Source organism: Saccopteryx leptura, chromosome 1, assembly GCF_036850995.1.
Source record: "Saccopteryx leptura isolate mSacLep1 chromosome 1, mSacLep1_pri_phased_curated, whole genome shotgun sequence".
Taxonomy (NCBI): Eukaryota; Metazoa; Chordata; class Mammalia; order Chiroptera; family Emballonuridae; genus Saccopteryx; species Saccopteryx leptura.
This window is the reverse complement of record NC_089503.1, coordinates 366,355,166-366,363,660: the sequence shown is the minus strand read 5'-3', so window position 1 is coordinate 366,363,660 and position 8,495 is coordinate 366,355,166. Positions and strand designations below refer to the sequence as shown.

The window sequence follows — 8,495 nt, the reverse complement described above, 5'->3', positions numbered from 1 at the left end:
CGCCCAACTCACGTTACTATAAAAGGAAGCAGTTGCAATAGTATTGAAGGACATTTAGAAGAGGTGAAAAAAGTAACAGAATACAGAGAGCCCGAGTAGGTTAGAGGAGGAGTGGTGTGGGAATATGGGAGGTAGAGGAAGGCTCTTCTGTCTGCTTTCCTATCAAGGGGATTGATGGGGGAAGGCTGGTACGGACCTGCCCTTGTTCTGGCTCTGTCCCTTACTGTCCTTATGCACCCCCATCCTTGGGTCACACAATCCAGTAGTAACGTCACAATATCCCCAGGAACATATCCCCTAGTGCAGTTTCAGATTTGCTCTTTCTTCCACAGATGTTAATATTTTAAAAATGTTATAGGTTATAAATGGTGCTGTCATCCACATCTGCTTATATGTCACACACATATCTATACACAGATATTTTTTTCTAATTCATAATTTTATCTCATTGCAGAAAGTTAGATTGATACTGAGAAAGACTATTTTAACTTACAAAGGAAATTGTGTATTTAATTATATTTAAATATTAGTATATCTCTGAAGTAGAATCAAAGCATATAATTAAAATACATATACAAGGTAGGAAAGGTAGGTTTATCCTTGTGAGTACATGACACACAGAGTTAATTCTTGTATTATTATGATTTATTAATTATTGTATCATTTTTTAAATGAACAACTGTAAACCTACTCTTGCCCCATCCTGTATTTTGGGGTTGGCCCAGAGCCACCATGTTATATCCAGACAGTAATGATGATCTTGAAGATGTTGCACTGTTTGATGCAGAAGAGGAAACAGCTAATAGACCAAAAAAATAAATAAAAAAAACAGATGCCCGGTGTCATTGTTTTCCCATTCAGTTTTTTGAGTCAGTCTAATTGTAGTGTATCTTCTCTGTGAATTGTTCAGCCAAAGTTTTATCGCCTCTGTGGCAACAATAATCTTGTTGTCATTTGGGCCAGTCAAGGCTGTCAGAGGTAAACTGATGGTTGGCCTGCAACGGCAAAAATCACACTCTTGAAGAAGAAAATAGCCACTGGGTGTTGGAGTTCAGGAAGGCATCCCCTCAAGAAAATAAGACTGTTTCAGAGGCCAAGTGAAGAACTTTTCAGATATGACTTGTTGCCCTTCCAGTGTGTGGGTGATATCTGCCTTCAGCGCGCCCTTCCCCTTCAGAGCGAAGTGGGTGGCAGTGGTTTTCATGGGCGTGGTGCTACAAAGTGCCAGTGTGTATGGCTACAGCAGATGCGAAGTGGGCAGCAGAAGGAATTGAACCAGTATGACTGCATCTTATCTTGGAGACAAAACACTGGGGATGATCACACTTCCTGAAGAGAGGCAGAGAGAGCCTAAGTGTCCTTTTACTTTGGGGCACAGCTGAAGAGGTTCTTGACTCTGAACCTCTCAGAGCTCAGTGCATCTTGCAGAGGGAGTGTTGGGTCTGTTTATCCATTTCAAAATTTACTCTAGAAAAAGAAAAGGTGGTTTTCATAAGAAGTTTTTATTTTCTTTCTGGCATTTGGGGCTTGGAAGTATGATGTTGCTGAAAACATTATTAAAATTTGGTTCATGGTATACATATGTGTGTATGAACAGTCATGTAATATCCAAATATCCATATATCCCAAATTAATGACAGTGTCTGTGTTGGTGTGCATATGTAAAGGAGACCCTTTCACTTTCAGTAATAGAATGCAAAAAAATGTTCTTAACCTATCTCAAAATTCCCTGTGTTTACATATGGTTTCTATAGATTATTTTCAGAAGAAAATTTTGTTTCCCTGGTTAGAGTGAGCACTTTGGTTTATATATAAGTTATAAATAGTTGTTAATTTTATGATATAATATGAAATATCTTATCCTAGGAATTCACAGGGAGGTAAAAAACGAATTTTTGTCAGTGGCATGAACTAGTTTCTAAAATTTGGAGGGTTTTTTGTAACAAATCATATATTGAAGGTACAATTAATAAAAATGGATTTATGTTTAAGGGATAACTAGAGATTTCTCCTGTCCTGTTTCGTTATTGGAAAGGGTAGCCAGATTTTTACTTTGCAACTTCGTGGAAGAACTTCAGCGGTCCTCAGCCTTATGAAATCTATCTTATACCAAAAAAAATAAAATATCATTCCTATGTGATAGTGAGAATAATCACTTAAATACTTGGCATAATATATCCCTAAAAGACATTTTATTTTATAAATCTATTTTCCTTGCTATCATGGGTATATTATAAATCATGCATTCGTATTAATGTATGTCTTGAAAAAGCAATATAGGTAACAATCTACAAACTATTATAGACATCTATAAAATCTGTAGTAGGTATACTATAAATGTTGTTGAAGTCTTCATCAGCAGATTGTTTTGTGAATGTATACATTGTTAAAATATTTTAAAGATGTTTTGTTAAGTGTCTTTATTGAAGTGATCATAACTTTATATTTGTATGAAGCTCTACTGTTACAAAAAGGGCATTCAGAGTCTATGGCAAGTAAGGGAGTCATCTTCTTTTTTGTTTAAATATGTTCTCAAAATGCTTGGTCACCACAGGTCTCCGATGCCCTGATAGGATTCCCTGAGGCAGATGATTATTTTAGGGATACAGAGCCTCAGCATTTTCTGTGGGGTTCCCCTTAGTGAATAACAGGGGATGTTTTTCCCCCCCAAACAAAGCAGCTTTTCTAAAATGTTTTCTTAAATCTGTGATTTCTTCAGTAATGGGCAGGGCAAGAACTTCCTTCCCACAACTTAGAATTAGTAAGATAGCTGTCAAACTGGCCCTACCTGCCTGAATTCTCATGCTTAGGGCGTCCTCCTGACCTCCTCTTTCCACCCTCTTTAAAAAATCATCTCAGAAAGCGAGAGTGTGACTAAGGCCATATATTCAGTACCACTGAGCTAGAAGCCCAGAAGGAAATTATTATAAACACAATTCTTGACATATCTGACCAATGGACTGGGTAGTTTAGCACTGTTGATCTCAAATCAAGCCTCGGTTTGTGACGTCAGGACCATCACGTGGAAGGCCCTGTGGGTTACCTTGGAGAAGTAACTTTGCAAAGATCGAAGGATGCTAAAAGTGGGCACTTCAGGCACAGAATAAAAAAGATCCTTTCTTTCTTCCAGAAGTGAAAGGGTTGTCTTTGGAAGTAGGTGCTGATGAATGCTCCGTGAGGGTTACTCTGGGAGTGGAAGTTTGAACTAAAAAAAACTTCTAAATTTCTATCCAGTTTGAGGTCAATAAGAAAGAACATAAGCTGTCCAACACTTCTAAAGTTGTATTATCTGGAAGAAGTTAATATGCTTTTTAAACATGGTTCTTTGGTCAGTTTATGTTTGGGACACACTGTAAGTGATATTTCTTTTTCAGACACATGGTGCACAGTCATGTATAAAATCTTCGACTAGGCCTTTGTTTTAACCAAATGCTTTGCAAATGTTTCTAATCACAGAACTGGCTTTTGTCCTTGGTTTGTTTTCAAGGCTTTTAGATGGAAGTATTTCTTTGGTTTTGCTTTGTTTTCTGAAAAGTTCTGGTTAACTTGGTAAGAACACCAGGCATAATATAAAGGATTTAGGATGATATATTGCCCTAATAATATATATTTTATAGGCAATATGATAAATTCCAGTAGACACAAACAAAAGACAAAAATCTCAAAATGTATGTTTTTTAATTGAAGTTATTTGGGTGACATTGGTTAATAAAATTATATAGATTTCAGCGATACTATTCTATAATACATCATCTGTATATTGTATTGTGTGTTCGCCACCCCAAGTTTAAAATGTGTGGGGGGTTTTGTTGCTTTTTGGTTTGTTTGTTTGTTTGTTTTTTAAGTGAGCTCAGGAGAGATAGAGAGACAGACTTCCATGTGCACCCCGACTGGGATCCCCTCAGTAATCCCTTTCTGGGACTGACACTTGAATCAGCAGACCTATCCTCAGCACACGGGGTTGACGCTCAGACCAACTAAGCCACTGGCTGTGAGAGGAGAAGAGAGTGAGAAGTGGGAGAGGGAGGGGAAGAGAAGCAGGTGGTTGCTTCTCATGTGTGCCTTTACCACGTATTGAACTTGGGATATCTGCATGCAGGGCCAATGCTCTATCCTCTGAGCCAGCTGCTGAGGGCCTAAAATATGTGTTTTATAAAAAAATCAAGTTATTATGGCTTCCTTTCTGAGTGACATCCCATATGTTATTTATCTTCTAAACTATGGCACATAATTCAAAATTCTTTACTGCAAAGAGACTCAGTTTCCTTATAGGTAAATGGGAATAATAAGCCCAACTTTGCAGAGATTTCATAAGAATTAAATATGATTCTGTATGTGAAGTCATTAATATGCAACATTAGTAGGTACTCAGTAGGTAATACCCTAACCCTGGTTTCCATTACTGTCAGATTCAATGAGATAAATGCCTAAAGTCTGGTCAGTGGGTTTATAAAAGAAACTAACATGAAGATATAAAGTTTTCAATATAACTGAATGGTGTTTTTCCATAAAATTTTAGTAATTTTTAAAATTGAAGTTTCTGGGCTTTCTTGGTCAAGGCACATATGGGAGTTGATGCTTCCTGCCCCCCCCCCTTCTTTCTCTCTCTTCCCCCCCCCCCAACTTGTCTCCCTAAAATGAATAACAAAAACATTAAAATTGAGGTTTAAATTTCTTTGATTAGTAAAGTTCCAGATAACCAAGTTGCTATTACATTGGAATCTAATCCAAAGATCTATTTTATGATTGATAGAGTTATTTGTTTTAAATCCGGCCCAGTCCTAACCTCTGCAGGCTAGACCATGTTGATAGAAGATATAGTTATATAGGATGTACTTGGTTAAAAGAGAAGATACTGCAGAGTATCAAAGAAGTTGATGCTTACTTATTCTTTTCTACTCAAGCTAATAGTCAAACACTTTCTTAGTTTAGCCTGTATTATTATATGGTCAAAAAAACACATTTAGTTAACTGATGGGTGTTTGTGTTCGTGTTCTTTTTATGCCTTAAAGACTTTCACTGGCTTATAGAAAATGAACATATTGGGTATACATATATAATGATAAAAGGGAAACTTTTACAGTTGCTTCTCTTAAAGTGGTGAAATACCAGAAGAAATATTCCAAACGGAAGTTGCATAAGTAAATAATTTAGTCAATAAATACTTCATGCATTCTATGTATACTTGTTAATATGCTAGAGACAGTTTATCATCCAATGAGCCAGGTTAACTACCCTCAAGGAGATAATATTCTAGCAAAAAGAGACAAATAACTGTAGTTGCCGCGAACCAGCACGGCTAGTAATTCCAGGTCCTGAGTGGGAACGGCATGGAATTAAGAAAATAGGCTTAAAGAGAAACAGGACTTTGCCAGCTTACAGCCTGTCTCCTAAATGTAGTACAAAAAATATGCAATACAGATCACACATCAGATGTAAAAAAATAAAAGGGGAAAGTTTCTGCCATAGGGATTAGAAATTATTATTACAGAAAAGGCACATTCAACTTAAGTTTATGTTTTTCCAATTCTGATTATGAAAATGATGTGTTTATTAGATAGAATTTGGATAATACATACAGATATTTTCTGAAGTAACTAAAAAAGAGTATCTTATAATGCAGAATAACTATTATAAATATGATTTTATGGCACTGTAATGTTTCATCATATAAATATATCTTAATTCAATTAATTCTTATTCTTGGCATTTATTTTGTCTTTCCTTTTTGATATCATAACTAATAATGTAATGACCTTTCTTACACATAAGTTTTTGCTGAAGTGAAAGCTATTCCAATAGTGAAAGTGTGATGGAAAGGAAAATATCATTTCATATATGGAAAAGAATTGGTCTGAGGAAATGCATGAAGAGCAGCCACCCAAGCATAACTAACGTACTATATGAAGTCAGGTTTCACAGAAGAGCAGGGACTTCCAGGAAAGGAGTTCTAGATTAGGCTGCCGTGATAAGGTCGGTTTATGCTGCAGTGGGCCTTAAGGTCATAGACTCAGTACTTCAGTTGATACTGGGTGGATTGGAGGTTTGCCTCGGGATATTTGTTTCTTCCACCTGACTCCCTCTAATATCTAACATAATATTTGTGATTTCTTTTTCAAAAATATGCCAGGGGTATTTAAGCATACAAAAATGTTTATGAGAATAGTAATATTATAAAAGAAAATTAGATGCTGGAAACAAGACCATTTACTAAGTCTATGCAAAGGAATAACAATTACTCATTTCAATTTATCAGGGAGAATATTTGAAAATTTGACCTTTAACAAGCTGAGAACCAGCTGACAGTAAAGGCCAGAAATAGACCTGCAATCATTTGCCTTTAACAACATCTGAAAATTGTTCATTTCTTACAATAATTGAATATAGATAGATGAAATAGTAATATGGAAGTGCCCTTTACATAGATGAGATACATTTAATAATATTACTTATCTTTAACCAACACCTTACGTATCATAAATTCGAAATGTAACCTAAACTTTAAGAGACATGAGCTCAGTGATAGCAATTTTTAAGCCCATTAATCCAAAATCTAACCTTTACTTAAAATTCTGTGAACCTAGTTTCAAGTCAATGAAGCAAATTATCTGTTATATAAATATTGTAAAAACACATTACCTCCTCCATTGAATTATTCTTGATTAAATTTCTCAATATTGCAACTTGGATTCCTGTTCAATGTTAACTTCTAAAAAATAATACAGAAAATTACCTTAGTCTATTGGTATTTAGCACAGAGTTAACACTTCAACAATAGAAGATATGAAACCTCTCTATTTAAATTTAATCAGTAGTTCCACAGTACAGATATTTACCTTGAACTGAACTATTTCTTTCTATGTGCAGTATATTTGCAAATCTGATTATAACAAAACTCGGGTGAACACCTCAAATATCTTTTCTTTATGTTTCCCATCCTTTAATCCTTAAAGACAAATTTAAATGTATAGTTATCTTTGTTTAAACTGATTCGATGAGTGGCTACCTGATTTCGAAGGCCTTTGAGCAAAACTGCTGCCACCCCAACTGTTCCAATTATCAATAAAGATAACATTTATAGGCCTATTGGGATGCAATAAACTGTAGTCTAAGAAGAATTATGCTAGATGTCAGTGGTAAAACCCACCAGCCAAAGATCGCACAGTGTACTTACTGTGTATTCTCTCTTAATGCAACACATCGTGATGAAAGCAACGTTGTTGACTTTGAGGGAGTGGGAGTTCCTAGTGGTCTTTAACTGGTGGCATTGACTTTTCTAGTAATTTAACAAGAAATTAATTTTATTGAACTAACTCAAAAGAATCTGGAGGCTTGGGTTAGAAATAAATGATAAAGATTTATTCAAGGGTCTTGGAGTTTGCAAACTGACAATACAGCTAGACAAAAACCCAGAAGTATTTCAAAGAAGAAAGAAAAGCTCGAAGTTCTTACAGTGAAAAGGACATTTTTAAGAACTATCTGTAACTCAATAACAACAACAATACAAAACAAAGCAATTGAAAAATGGCTGACCTATGGTGGGACAATGGATAAACCATCGACCTGGAATTCTGAGGTCACTGGTTCAAAACCCTGGGCTTGCCCAATCAAGGCACATACAAGAGTTGATGCTTCCCACTCCTCCCCACTTCACTCTCTTTCTCTCACTCTCCTCTCTCTAAAATTAATAAATAAAATCTATTTAAAACATTTTAAAAATGTTTTTAAAAAAAGAAAAATAGGCAGATGACCTGAGTAGACACATCTCAAAAGAGGACATACAGATAGCCAATAGACATATAAGAAAATGTTCAATGTCACTAATCATCAGAAAAATTCAAATTAAAACTACAATGAGATATCACCTCACACCTGTCAGATGGCTATCATCAATGAATCCACAAACACCAAGTGTTGGTGATAATAGGGAGAAAAGGGAACCCTCATGCCCTGTTAGTAGGAATGCAGATTGGTATGGCCACTATGAAAAACAGTATGAAGTTTCCTCAGAAAATTAAAAATGTAACTGTCTTATGACCCAGCAATTCCACTTCTAGATGTATATATATAGTGTTCTGAAACCCAGAACACTAATTTAAAGGAATATATGCACCCTATGTTGATTACAGCATTATTTACAACAGTGAAAACATGAAAGCAGACCAAGCAGACATCCATAAACAGGTGACTAAAAACATAGTGGTACATGTATACAATGGAATATTACTTGGTCATAAAAAGGAATGAAATCTTACTATTTGTGACAGCCTGGATGGACCTAAAGATTATCATGCTAAGAAAGGAAGTAGAACCTTGACCTGCATAGTGATAAGGAGATATTGTGCTAAATTGAGTGGCAGTAGTATTTAAGAGGTGTTTAGCACCATATCATCACTCTTTAGGTAATCTGATTGGTACAACATCATGAAGTAGATGGGGAAACAAATGTTACCATCAGTTTATCAATGACAGATAGCACAGCTAAATGAAAAAGA

General features: G+C 35.6%; 1 pseudogene; it reads left to right on the top strand.

Annotated features, from left to right (window-relative positions):
* Positions 1 to 732: 732 nt before the first annotated feature.
* On the top strand, positions 733 to 1,333 carry LOC136389539 (Golgi apparatus membrane protein TVP23 homolog B pseudogene; annotated as a pseudogene).
* The last annotated feature ends 7,162 nt before the right edge of the window (positions 1,334 to 8,495 follow it).